The following is a 14797-nucleotide window of genomic DNA, read 5'->3' on the forward strand; positions in this document are numbered from 1 at the left end:
AGGTTGACCAGCTTCAAAAATACCCAGGTAGAATAACCCAGTCTGAGGATGACTCCTATTATTACTCCTAGAGAAGAATAGGTATTCCTTTTTTTAAAAGATTTTATTTATTTGAAAGGGAGAGTATGAGAGAGAGAGAGAGAGAGAGAGAGAGAGAGAATGCACAAGCAGGGGGAGGGCAGAGGGATAAAGTTTGATCCCAGGACCCTGGGATCTTGACCTGAGCCAAAGGCAGACTCTTAACCAACTGAGCCACCTTGGCGCCCCAAGGACAGGCAATCAACAGATGCTTTTTGAATGACCTCAGGCAGCAAGTGAACGAGAACGTAAACTTACAAATATGTTATCATCACAGTGCAGTAAGATATTCTTTATCTTTTTTAGCTAAAAATAATAATTTTAGTTGTTTTTAAAAATGAAAAATTCTACATGAGTAATATATCAAAGTAACTAAATTTTTATTATAAAAATAATTCTGGGGGCAGCCGGGTGGCTCAGTGGGTTAAAGCCTCTGCCTTCAGCTCAGGTCATGATCCCAGGGTCCTGGGATCGAGCCCCACATCGTGCTCTCTGCTCAGCAGGGGGCCTGCTTCCTCCTCTCTCTCTCTCTGCCAGCCTCTCTGCCTCATTGTGATCTCTGTCAAATAAATAAATAAAATAAAATAAAATAAAATAATTCTTTATTATTTCAGTTTTTCATACCTGAACTATGGTATGTTTTGCATGTATCAACTAATCAAAGTCTCACAACAACCCTGTGAAGGTAGATGTGAAGTACATAGATTACGTACTCCCAGAAAGTACTACATGACAGCATAGCTAGTGCACAGATAATAACCATTACATTGGTATCATAGCAACTTTTTAATTTGTTGTTACTACTACATGTGGGAATTCAGTTATTTGGTGGATGTTGATAGATGCTTAAAAATAGGATCTGGAAAAAAAAAAAAGGAAAAAACAAATAGGATCTGGCCATAGACTGAGAAAAGCCTGGGCCATATATCATGAGATTGGGTGCTGCAGCTTCAGCACAGACCATAATATGTGTAAATCTTTGGCGTCTCAAATTTCTGGGCTTAGAAAGTGTAGATATGATGTACATACTACCAGTGGAATGTGAAAATATTAGTCAAGCAGCCAATTTTGGTTTTTTGCTTGTTTGTTTGTTTTAGGATGAGGACGGAGCAGGATACTATGAAAATTGTAGACTCAGTTGACTGTTGGACTGAATTCACTGAGTTGGGCTGAATCAAAGCACACAAGCTTCTTCTTTCAGCTAAGAAATGGTTTCATGGTTCCACAGCCCAGTCTACCATGAAACTTGAACCCAAGGGCTGTGGCAAAATATGTGACATCCAAGACTGATCTTGGCTGAATGCAATGAATATCCTACATGGTGTTCTAGTAAAATAGAAGTTAATATTCTAACATAATGGGAAGTACAGAAGTAGTCCAAGGCAGAGTCGGCAACTTCCCTGTCATTGATGTCCTGGTCTTCTGTCTTAGTGTTTGGTGGTCCTTACCATATGGCTCTCAGAATCAAGGTTCACCTCATTGGTACAATATGGTTTCTCCAATTTTAGCCTCATGTTAGTGTTTCCAAAGGGAAGAAATATTTCTAGAATTTATCCCTTCACAGTGAAAAGAAGAACTTGTAGAAATCCCAAGCAGAATTTTGTTCCTATCCCATTGGCCCCTAGTGGCCTTTAGTGGTAATCATAAGGCTTCCATTGTGCCAAGAGAGCAGGGAATGTAGCATTTTACCTGAACACAAAGCCAACCTGAAAAACAGGGGGTTCTGTAAATTACAATGAAGTAGAAAGTGGATATTGAATAGACAACCAACATATCTGCCACAGTCTGTCCATATTTTTGGATTAGGTATCTTTAAGGCTGAAGCAGGTATTCTAATAATCTCAGTGTCTGAGCACTGAATACCAGCAATGTATAAAAGTCCCAGTCTAGGTGCAGGAGGAGTAAAAAACACATGTTATACAACTGACTGTGTGAAGCTTAAAATCTAGTAAGGGCTTAATAAAATCTAGTAAGGGCTTAAGATATAACAGTTTTAAGTAGACAAGATGGTATATGATAGAAAATTTATGTTAAAAATATAAATGTTCAGATGGTTTATGCCTATTAGCATTAGTGACTGAAAGAAATTAAATTGACTCTTTTCAGCCTTTATTTACCTTACAAATTCTTCCACTGCTCAGGAAATTTGAATAGGTTTGGTGATTCTAGGCACTTTTTTTTACTTACTTGAGAAACACCTAGCAAAAATTTGGGGGAAAATCTTATGGCAGATAACTATGTTACAGAAAATCTTTTGATAAGAAAAGGAAATTAATCATAGAAAATAAAATGTAGATTTCCTTGAGGTAAAAGATAAAAACAAACAATCTGTTTCCCCATTCATTCTGAAATTGGGAGCCTATTTGGAAAGGATGATTATAATGTTAGTAGAGAGATAGAAAGATCCCTTCTGGGACTAGAAAGGTGGAAACTTTTTACATAAATTTGCCTGAGAGAAAGTAATGCTGAAGCAACCTGTTGTTATTCTTGCTTTCAGTCAATACTACTGCAGTTTATAATTTAATATAGTATTATCTTACTCAGTGTTTATTATTCTGGTTAATACATGGTACTGGCTTGAAGGGCCTCAGTTTTTAATTTCTTCTTTGCTTAAAATTCTGGTTATAAGAACATGAATTTTCAGAAACAGGTGCGTACTTATTTGCAGGATAAATAAAGCTTTACCACCCACTTCAAAACCTATCCTGAATTTTAGTTCTGAGTTCCTGTTTCATAAGAACAAATGTATTTGAAATCATGCTTTAATATGTAGGCTGAGGGATTAGTTTGTTAAGAAGCAATAACTGTAGAAACTGTATTAAGATCATGCATTTCCTAGTTTACCACAGTGTCTGCTGCTGAAGGTGTAAAAACCTTTATTTCATCTCTTGGCAGAAAATGAAAAGAATTATACTTAAATGAAAATAAAGATCTTAAGTGGATAAAGGAGTTAAGCCATCAGTGACAATTCTAGAAATAGTCTTCTGGCTTCCTAACCAGTGTTTTAGAACTGTTCTGCTTCTTAATGAGATGAAAAATAAGGGTACATCTGAGTTGGGAGCCTGGGATCATGGTTTTTCATAGTGAACAAATAGCATTTGGGTATTTAAAATACACGTTTAAAATGGACCCACTACAGAATGAAGCTAGATTTGTGTGCCCCAAACATTTTTTTTCTAACACATCATAAATCTCTGAAATCATCCTTTTTTGGGGGTAAGTGATTTCTGGAGACATCCCTAAGAAAACTTTAAAGGATATTCTCTAAGTATTTTAGGAAGAATATGGAATAATTATGGGAGAAGATAGTTTTGGGTATTGCTAACTGAGCTGACTGCTTAACTTTAAGCACTATATGAAAGAGCGTGGTATTTATCAAATCCTGCAGTAGAGTTTCAGGTGAGCATACAGGGAAGTTTTCTGTGCTTCTTAAACCCATGTTCTCTACTTTAAATTGTCTTATTATTTATCACAAAGTCCTTGGTCTTACTATGTTTTCTTTTACTCAAATTGTACTAAAAATAATTTGATCCCCAAATGAACCTGTGAAGCATTTTAGTCATAGAGAAATAAACTTCAGGAGATTGTAACTTTTATTCTGATTCACCCAACCTAGTATCAAGTAGAATTCTTACTCTTGACTCTACTGTGTAACGTTTTTCCCTGAAGAAATGCCTTCAAACAGCATCAACTATTTCTCCCCCATGCCTCACAGCTCCTTCAGGAGATTGTGTGAGTTTTCTCTTGCTGCTTTAATAAATTACCAAAAACGTAGTGTCTTAAAATAACAATACAACTTTTATCTTACAAACTTCTATTTTATAAGATTTGAAGTACTTTTTAAAAAAAGATTTATTTGCTTATTTTGGGGGATGGTACAAAGGGAGAGAGAATCCTGAAGCAGACTCCCCACTGACACAGAGCCTGACCAGGGGCTGGATTCCAGGACTCTGAGATCATGACCTCAGCTGAAATCAAGAGTCAGACACTCAAACAAATGAGCCACCCAGGTGTCCCTGAGATTTATAGTTCTTACAAAACTATTATCTTATAATTTTTTAGGTGAGAAGTCTGGCATAAATTTCACTGGGTTAAATCATATGTTGGCAGTGTTGTGTTCCTTTCTGGAGGCTCCAGAGGAGAGTGTTTCCTTGGCTTTTCCAGCTTTTCTAGGATCTCTTGTATTCCTTGATCCATGGTCCCCTTCTTCCATTTTCAAAGCTGGCAACATTGCATCTCATTGACCATTTTTTCATAGCTACATCTCCCTTTTTCTGCTTCCCTCTAGCAAATCCCACTTGTGATTAGTTGGGCCACTCAGATGATCCAAGACAGTCTCCCCATCTTAATATTTTTAATCACATCTTCAAAGTCCCTTTGCCATATAAGGTAACATGTTCAAAGGTTCCAGAACTTGGAACAGAGACCTCTTTAGGGGTCCATTATTCTGCCTTCCAAAGGGATGTTCCCTGCAATACCATTTGATGTTTCACCACTGCACCTCTTAGAGTCTCAGCCCCCACCTCTGGAGGTTCTTCCTGTTTATGGTCTCTTAAAATTACAAGGGATCAGGCCATACTGAGCTGAAGCTGTTGTGTTTTTAAGATCTTACTTATTTATATGAGAGAGAGAGAGAGAGAGAGAGAGAAAGAGTGTGTGTGTGTGTCTGAGAACAAACACAAGCATGGGAGGGGCAGAGGGAGAAGCAGACTCCCCGCTGAGCAGGGAGCCTGACTCAGGACTAGATCCAGGACTCCAGAATCATGAGCTAAGCTGAAAGCAGATGCTTAACCTACTGAGCCACCCAGACACCCCTGAAGCTGTTTTGTTGAAATAGAAAGTACCACTTTCCTCATTATTCTTTTGGTTTAGGTTTTGTTTGCATCCTTTTCTTGTTATGGTTCAGACATAAATCCCTGAGGACTCTTCTCAACAGTGTTGATCACACAAAAATTCTAGTGTTAGTTCATTGGACATGAAGATCATCTCTGATCTTGACACCTCTACTACAGAAGAAACAAAATCATAGAGAAGACACTGACAGCCAGTTTGAGAAGGAGCTGGAGCAACTAGCTAACAAACAAACAGCTCTTCCTTATGCCACTATTACTATAAAATATTTGCCAAATAAGAAGGTCCTGTGTGACACTAGGCATGGAGACCTCAGCAGATGGCCCTCTGGAGCAGTGTTTCTCAACACTGCTGGAGACACTGCTTTGTCTCAACACTGGAGACAGTGCTTTGATTGATGTGAGGGAAGACCTTTCAGTATTTTCTAAAATTTTCTGGGTATTTCTAGTGGGCAGTCGGGATTAGGAACCATTCACTGCTCTAGAAGCTTACACAATGAGAAGGACCACTGTGTACAGGACACACTGGCAACAGAATAAAGACATTGTCTGCTTTAAAAAAATGTCCTGTGTGTGTAGGGGATGTGTTTCATAATCAGATAAGTTCCAGTGATCCTGCATGCTGTATCTTAGAAATTGATAATGAACATTAGGAGGTGGAAAGATAGTACAGAACAGTTTTTAGAGGACATATTCTGGAGCTGTGTGAATTTTGGCAAGTTACCTAATCTCTCTGAGTCTTAGTTTCCTCATCTATAAAATAGAGGGAGAAGAAATACCTTTATACTGGGATTGTTATGAGGACTGAATAACTTAGCATTTATAAAGTTTTTTGAGTGACAAATATTATATACTGTTGTATAAAGATTTGTAAAATAAAAACAAACATTCTGAGAAAGCCTGCTATAAAGTAATCTGTTAAACTTTATCTTAGAATTCCCCAGATGTATCTGGCCATGGAACTCTTCTTCCCACACACATACCAAATAATATCTATTCACATTCCACGGAAATAATTTTACAGAAAGCCCCTTCTTTACTTTTTGCATTTTTAAATCATTGTCAGCCTACTTTCCAATGATATTTTGGACTTTCTATAAGAAGGTACAATTAAACTACAGTGTTACACCATGAGGCAAGGGGTAGTGTCTCTTTCTAGTATCTAGCACAGAACACATAGTTCTTTTTTGTTTGCTTAAGATTTTATTTATTTATTTGAAAGAAAGATATAGAGAGAGCTCAAGTAGGCAGAGCAGCAGGCAGAGGCAGAGGAAGAAGTAGGAAGCCTGACATGGGACTCAATCCCGGGACCCCGGCATCATGACCTGAGCCGAGGGCAGCCACTTAAATGACTTAACCCACATATTTAGTTCTTAATAAATACTTGTTAAATAAACTAAAACATTAGGGGCTCAGTCAGTTGAACATCTGACTCTTGGTTTTGGCTCAGGTCATGATCTCAGGGTCATGAGGTCCAGCCCCACACCAGGCTCTGTGCTCAGCTGGGTCTACTTGAGATTCCCTCCCTCTCCCTCTGCCCCCCACCCCCACTAAAATAAATAAGTAAATCTTTAAAAAAAAATAATAAAAACTTCTTAAAATGTTAAAGAGCTTAAGTTAATGTGTACTAACTCCTTACCTTGTACCTGAATGCTTTTCTGTTTATAAGGACATATTTTTGAACACTAAAAACTTTGTTTATGATTCACTTACATTATAGATTAGGGTATTCATAAACAACTCTGATCTGTTGATTTTGGCTTCCAGTTTCTTTAGCTTCTTTATTATTTTTTATGTGAAGCAGGTAAGAAAGTGAAAGATGCAAATGATCACATATGAGTCATAAAGAGAAAGTTTTATGAACTAGAGATCAAATGGATTTGTTACTCCAAACTCATTTCAGTAAACAAGCAGCTCTGTGCTGCTTCATTTTATTTCTGTAACTCTATTTCAGTTTGCCTTCATTTAAGCTGAATATCTCTATTGTGATATAACAGAAAAAAATGACTTCTAGAGTACCCTAATTGGCAAACTTTAGGATAACAAAGCTTTTAATGTGTTTAAGTTAACTTTCCCATCCTTCTAATTCCATTGTTTTTTCTTGCTGGTCCTTTGCTAAAATGGAGAACAGCTGTTCATTGCCATCTGCTTAAAATTCTTTCATTTATATGAGAACTATTGAATAATCCATCAGAATTTCTTCTTCAGAATTAATAACCTCAGTTGCTTTGCTGGTTCATTTCACTAGCAACAACTAATCTGTACTGAGACAAATAAAGAAGTCCCTATTATATAAGCACAAAGTATATTATCCTAAGAATAGAGAACAATTTATATAAGAGCAATATATATGTGTATATATACAAAAATTCATGTATATATAGTTATTCATATACATATTAAAATTGTTCTTATATAAGGAAATTTATACCAAGTATTATGAAGAATATATGCGAAGTACTGTGGAATTACAGAGATGGGGAATCTTTGAAAGAAAAAAAATGAATCTAGATACAGACCTTTCACCTGTCACAAATTAATTCAAAATGGGTCATAGTCCGAAAATGTAGAAGTGCAAAAGTATAAAACTCCTAGAAGATAACAGGAGAAAATGTAGATGACCTTGTATGATGATAGCATTTTAGATATAACACCAAAGACATGATACATGGAAGAAATAATTGATAAACTGAACTTCATTAGAACTGAGAACTTACATTCTACAAAGGCAATATCAAAAGAATTAGAAGACAACCCAAACACTGGAAGAAAATATTTGCAAAAGACACATCTTATGGGGTGCCTGGGTGGCTCCGTGGATTAAGCCGCTGCCTTCTGCTCAGGTCATGATCTCTGTGTCCTGGGATCAAGCCCCACATCGGGCTCTCTGCTCAGCAGGGAGCCTGCTTCCCCCTCTCTCTCTGCCTGACTCTCTGCCTACTTGTGATCTCTCTCTCTGTCAAATAAATAAATACAATCTTTAAAAAAAAAAAAGACATATCTTATAAAGGACTTATCAAAAATATATAAAGATCTCTTAAAACTCAACAATAAGAAAATAATAATCCAATTAAAAAATGGGCCAAAGACCTCCACAGACCCCTCACCAAAGAAGATAAACAGATAGCAAGTAAGCATATGAAAAGATTTTCCACAGCCTATGTTATCAGGGAAATGCAAGCTAAAACAATGAGGTACCATCACACACCGATTAGAATGGCCAAAATTCAGAACATTGATGACACCAAATGCTGTGAGGTTGTGGAGCAACAGGAACTCTCACATGTTGCTGGTTGGAACAAAAGATGGTACAGCCACCGTGGAAGATAGTTTGACAGTTTCTTATAGAACTAAACAAACTCTTAACCTAAAATCCAGTGGTTGTACTCCTTGGTATTAGTCCCAAGGAATAAAAGATTTATTTTGACACAAAAACCTGCACATGGATGTTTATCATGACTTCATTCATAAATGTTAGACTTGGAAGCAACCAACATACAAGTGAATGGATAAATAAACTGTGGTACACCTGGACAGTCGAATATTACTCAGAGATAAAAAGAAAAAAGCTAGTAAGTCATGGCTATACATGGAGGAACTTACATGCATGTTGTGAAGTGAAATAAGCCCATCTGAAAAGACTATGCACTGCACGATGTCAAGCACAAGACATTCTGGAAAAGGAAAAGAAGAGACAATGAAAACATCAGTGGTTTCTGAGGGTGGGAGATAGGATGAATAGGTGGAGGACAGAGGATTATTAGGACAGTGGAAATACTCTTTATGATACTGTAATGATGTATAGATGTCATTATTTATTTGAATAAACCTACAGAACGTACAACACCAAGAGTAAGCCATGAGGTAGACTATGAAATTAGGTGATTATGATGTGTCAGTGTAGGTTTATCCTCAATAAAAAATTTATCATTCTTGTGAGTGATGTTAATAATGAGGGATACTATATATGTGTGGGGGCAGGAGGTTACGGGAAATCTGCACCTCCCTCTCAATCTTGTTGTAAGCCTAAAACTGCTGTTAAAAAAAAAAAAAAAAGTGAAGGGTTAAAAATTAAACTATAGATAGCCTCTAAAAATTAATTTAACATATCTTAAAGGTACCATTAATAATTACACAAAGGATATGAATGTCAGTTTAAAAAGTGGAAAAGCCATGTTTAATATTGATATTCTAGCTATGTTTAACTCAAAGGAATATTTTGCCTTCAAAGTCAATAATTAAAAAATATATAGTGGTGGGGCATCTGGGTGGCTCAGTAGATTAAGCATCTAGCTCTTGGTTTTTGCTCAGGTCATGATCTCAGGGTTGTGAAATCCAGGCCCATGTTAGGCTCTGTACTAAACATGGAGCCTGCTTAAGATTCTTTTTCTCCCTCTCCTTCTGCCCCTCCCCTGCTTGTCAATGCACAGACTCTTTCTCAAAAAGAAATATATATATATATACACACACATATTATATGCCATTTAATGCTGATACATGCATAGAGAAATGGGATTCCTAATGGAGTACATTAGTGAAATTAATTTCTTACATCAAAAACCAAAAATATCAACTGTTTGATCTATTAATTCTACTTCTAGGAAATGATCCCATGTTAATAATTTGAAATAACTGAAAGCATTCACTGATAAAAATATTTAAAACAGTTAAAATTTAATATTAAATCATTTACATTAAAATTATGTCTTTGAAATGTTCTTAGTGACAGGAGAAAAAGTTATGTCTATACTTAGTAAGATCTTTCAAATAAAAAGTTTTGAAGAACACAGAAAAAGACAAAGAATGATGTCAAATGTTCAGGTGGTTATAAGGTGATGAGATTATGGGTGACTGCTTCTGTGTGTTCCAACTTTATGGTACTTTCTTGAACAATTATGTACTGTTTTTAAGTCAGGGAAACGTGAAAATTGTACAAAGCATAGAAAGGTATTTTCGAAGGCTGTCAAATCCTAAAGAGAACACAGGGAACAGACTGACTGAGGAGGAAGTCATCGGTGACTTTTTGGTAAAAGTGAACAGTCCTGGATGTGAAAGGAGAGCTAATAATTATTGAGAAGAAACTCAAAGAATTATTACAAGGAGTTAGCACAGACTGGAGGAGCTCTGCACACCACAAACCCTGTACATATTAAGCATTAAAGTTGGTGGCAAAGGAATGGTTGTACATAGAACGGGACTTGGAGGAGAAATCAAGTTTCAACAAAGATTTTTTTTTTTTTTAAATAAAGGACACTGAAGAATATCTGTCATAAGATGCTGGAGCAAAGTCTCAGAAGAGAACACATGGAGACAACAGGTGATAAATATAAAGGCCTTCGTGGGTTCTCAGATACTATTTACAGTAAGTGTATTTCCTGACTTCAGTAAATTATTCAATAGAGTAAAAAAAGTTACATGCAGTTATGCATTAGGTACATTTCCTTTTTAAAAAAATCTTTACAAGTTTAACTTTTTGCTCCAGAATGTCAGGCGTAGACTATTTTAACTTTAGAGCTCTTGATCTCTTTTCTGTTTTCATTGATAGAGCTGGGGGAAAAAAGTAAATAAATGAGACCTTCAAGTTTTCTTTGTATTCTAATAGCTTTTAGATCACCTAGTTCTTGCATATAATCAACATGTAGATTTCAAAATTTGATCGATAAACTATCTTATGGGAAGAACTGGCTTTCTCACTCTTAATGTGGCTACAGTATTTTAGAACATTGGTCAGTCACCAGATACTTACTGAAGTTTCCTATCTGACAAGTGTAGTTCCAGCCATGTGCTGGAAATGCAGTGGTGGAAGAGGCCAAAGGTCCTTGCCTTTATGAAGTTTATAATCCATTGGGAAGATGAATGTTAAAAAGTGTAAGTGTGCTGAGAACTATAGGGTTCTGTGATGGGAAGTGCATCCTGTTACGGGGAATCATGAGGAAGTGATATTTAAGCAGGGGTCTCATGAATGACTTAGGAGTCCATAGGCCAAGATGGACAGTCTGAGGGAACTAAATATACAAATGGCCAAAGACAGAAGGAACTTGTAAGTGTCTGAGAAAATTTCCACATGTTGAAAGTGGGAGAAGTGAGGCTGGACATGGACAAAAATGATTCATAAAGTCTTGTACACCAAGGTAAGAACACTTCATTAACGCCATGAACTTCTTTAACACATCAACACCAAGAACACTTCATTAACTGAAAAACCAATGGGAGTTTCCTGAAAAGGTTGAAGTTGAGGAATAGTATGATCAGATAACAGTTTAAAAAACACTGCCATTCTGGCTTGTAGTGAAGAGCAGATTATGAATGGGCAGCGGTAGACAAAGTGGCTTGGATTGGGGTGTTTGCTGTGGGGATGGAGAGAGAGGAACCTGGATTTCAGATACATGTAGCACATTTCATTGACAAGATTTGGGGCACTGCTGTCAATAGCAGTATAATGTGAGCCCCAAGTATGATTTTATATTTAAAGGAAAAAAGAAAGTGAAGTTATTTTTAATAATACATTTAATTTAACCCAGTATATCTAAATTATCATTTTAACATGCAGTCCATATTTTAAAATATTAATGAGATGTTTTATAATATTCAAAATCTATTGTGTAATTTACATTTATAATATGATCAAGTTGGACTAGCATATTTCAAGAATTTCACAGCCACATATGGCTAGTTGCTAAATATTGGAGAAGCTGGTTTGCTTGTTTGTAGCTTTTATACTTTTCCATAAACTGGCAGCCTACTCTGAACACCTCATTGCATCACTATAATGATTAAATAATGTACATGAAAATGAATGATGCTCCATAAAAGGTTGTTTAATATGGAAAGCTGGTAGTTGTCCACTTAGCCATTGTCTATGTGACACTAAAATAAGGGGCAATTCATTCAATGCAGGAGGAAAAATGTTTAGACTAAATATTTTTTTTAAAAAGTTGGAAAACAAAAGCAATTGACTTATTGTAGATAAACTATAACTTGTAGTCATTGGCATGGACTGTATCCTTAGGTAAAAGGTAGGCAGTAAACAAGTAGGGTGATGAATCCCAAAACTATATTTAAAGGCACTCATATTTTTGTTTCAGAAAAGGTGACCTGTTGAGGCACAATAAATTATAACATAGCATCATTTTTCGTCTTCTGTAAGTTTTCATGAACAACTCTTTTAATGTGTCTGAATGCATTAAATCTCTAGCAAATGCTAAAGAGAATCCTGTAACCACTGATACTTGTAATGTCTCTGTGTAATGATTTATTTGAGAAGCTGAAGTAAGACTTTTCTTTTAGTAGAGGTCACAAAGCATACCCAGGTTGCTTTTGATCATGCCTACCTGATTGATGAATTAAAATAGTCAACACATCAAACCAATTTTCAAATGTTTTCACCTTTTTAACTCTATGGGAATTTTCCCATGAACACATCAGAGGAGAATTTAGCTCAAGGCAACTGATAAATCAATGACATGATTCTCCAGGCAGCTTCTCTATCCCAGACTGAGCCTCTGTAGCTGGAGCAGCATAATTGAACTATAAGCAGCATATTGGGGAGATATCCACTTTTGTTCCTCTATTTTCCACATTGCAGATGGTGATTTTTTTCAAAACACAATTCCAATTAAGCTAATTCTCTGCTGAACACACTGCAATGACTCTTCACACTTTTAGATCAAGACCAGAGTCTTGATCTCTTTCTATCACTCTTTGCCTTTTATTAAACTTTTCATTTTGAGATAGTTTTACGTTCACAGGCGGTTTTATGAAATAATAGAGACATATTCTGTGGAAACTTCATCCAGTTCCCTAACAGTAACATCCTGCAAAAATGTAGTTGAAGATTACAGCCAGGATCCTGATGTTCATACCGTTAAGATACACAGATATTTCATCAGCATGAGGATCGTTAATGTTGTCCTTTTATAACCATACTCTCTTCCATCCAGTGTCCCACCCCCTACTAATCTCTGGTAACCACTAATCTGTTCTCCATTTCTATAATTTATCATTTCAAGAATGTTACCTAAATGAGGGGAGGGGTACCTGGGTCGCTCAGTTAAGTGTCTGACTCTTGGGTTTGGCTTAGGTCATGATCTCAGGGTTGTGAGATTGAGCCCTGTGTCAGGCTCCATACTTAGTGCTTAAGATTCTCTTCCTCTCCCTCTGCCCCTCCCCTGCTCTTACACAACACATGTTCTCTCTCTGTCAAAAACAAGAAATCAAAAAAAAAATTTAAAAAGAATGTTATGTAAATGGAATCTTCAAATATGTCCCTGATTGTGGTTGGCTTTTTTCATTCAGTCTAATTCTCTGGAGATTCACCCGGGTTGCTATATGTATCAGCAATTTGGTATTTTTTATTATGAAATATCAGTCTGTTTAACCACTCATCTGCTGAAGGGTATCTGTTTGTTTTCTAGTGTTATGCTGTTTTGAATAGAGCTGCTATAAACATCCAGGTACATGGTTTTGTGTGAGTGCAATCATCCTTTCTCTGGGATAATTGCCCTTAAGTACAAATGTGGCATCACATGACAGTTGCATGTTAAGTTAAAAAAACAAAAACAAAAACAATCTGCCAAACTGTTTCCAGTGATGTATCAGTGATCCAGTTTCCCTGCATCCTCACCAACGTCTGAACTTATTACTACTTTTTATTTTAGTCATTCCGGTATGTGTGTAGAAATATCTTACTGTATTTTAATTTGAGAGTTCTTCATATAGTCTAGATACTTTGTTAGAAATGCAGTTTGATTATCCAACTCTGTTGCTTGTCCTTTCATCTTTTTAACAGGGTCTCGTGCACAGTAGAAGTTTTCAATTTAAATGAGGCCCAATTTATGAATTTTCTTTTATGGATCATGCTTTTGGTATCAAGTCTAACAATTCTACCTAGTCCTAGATCCTGAAGATTTTCTCATGTTTTTGTAAAAGTTATGTAGTTTCATGTTTTAAGTCTTTGATCCATTCTGAGTTAATTTTGTGTTAGCTGTGAGACTGAAGTCAAGGTTTACTCATATCTTATTGCTCCAGCAGTAAGTTCAGAGACCATTTACTTCCACTGAATTGAATACTTGTCAAAAAATGAGTTGGGCATATTTATAGGCATCTATTTCTGTGTTCTCTATTCTTTTCCACACATCTGTGTGTTTATTTGTCTAGCAGTACCACCCAGCTTTGATTACTGTAGCCATATGGTAAGTCTTGAAATGAGGTAGGTGGATTCCTCCCACTTTATTTTTCTTTTCAAAATTGCTTTAGCTATTCTAGTTCCTTTTGCCTTTTCATATACATTATAGAATAATCTTATATAGATTCATAAGAAAATCTTGATTGAATTTTGATAGGAATTGCATTATACCTGTATATCAATTTGGGGAGAGTTTATATCTTTACTCTGTTGAACATGATATGTCTCTTCATTTATTCAGATTTTTTATCCCTTTCATCAATGATGCATTAAGTGGACAAATCTTATGCATGTTGTAATCTTATGCATGTTAGATGTAAATATATTTACATCTAAATAATTTCATTTTTTGAACAAGTGTAAATAGTATTTTATGTTTTGTCATCTCATATTTGTTTGCTAGCATACAGAAACACAATTGCCCTCCTACGTTCTTTTAGGGAATGTCTTCTAGTGACAAATTCCCTCAGTTTTCTTTCATATGAGAATGTGTTGGTTTCTTCTTCATTCCTAAAGGATATTTTCACTGGGTATAGAATTCTGGTTTGACATATCTTTTCTTTCAGCACCTTAGAAATATCATGTCACTTTCTCTGACTTCTGTAGTGACTAATGAGAAATTTGCTGTTACTTGAATTATTTTTCTTCTGTAGGTTAGATGTCATTTTTCTCTGGCTGTGTTGAG

The 14797-nt window shown here is 36.0% G+C and overlaps 1 long non-coding RNA gene across 5 annotated transcripts in view; it reads left to right on the forward strand.

Moving 5' to 3' along the window:
* The window catches only part of LOC116569293, a 138332-nt gene that overhangs the window by 45132 nt on the left and 78403 nt on the right, over positions 1 to 14797 (forward strand). For all 5 annotated transcript variants that reach the window (XR_004276962.1, XR_004276959.1, XR_004276963.1 and 2 more), the window contains exons 3-4: positions 10178 to 10290; positions 12014 to 12070. This is a non-coding gene — a long non-coding RNA (uncharacterized LOC116569293). The remainder of the gene's footprint in view (positions 1 to 10177; positions 10291 to 12013; positions 12071 to 14797) is intronic.

Source organism: Mustela erminea, chromosome 11 (genome assembly GCF_009829155.1).
Source record: "Mustela erminea isolate mMusErm1 chromosome 11, mMusErm1.Pri, whole genome shotgun sequence".
NCBI lineage: Eukaryota > Metazoa > Chordata > Mammalia > Carnivora > Mustelidae > Mustela > Mustela erminea.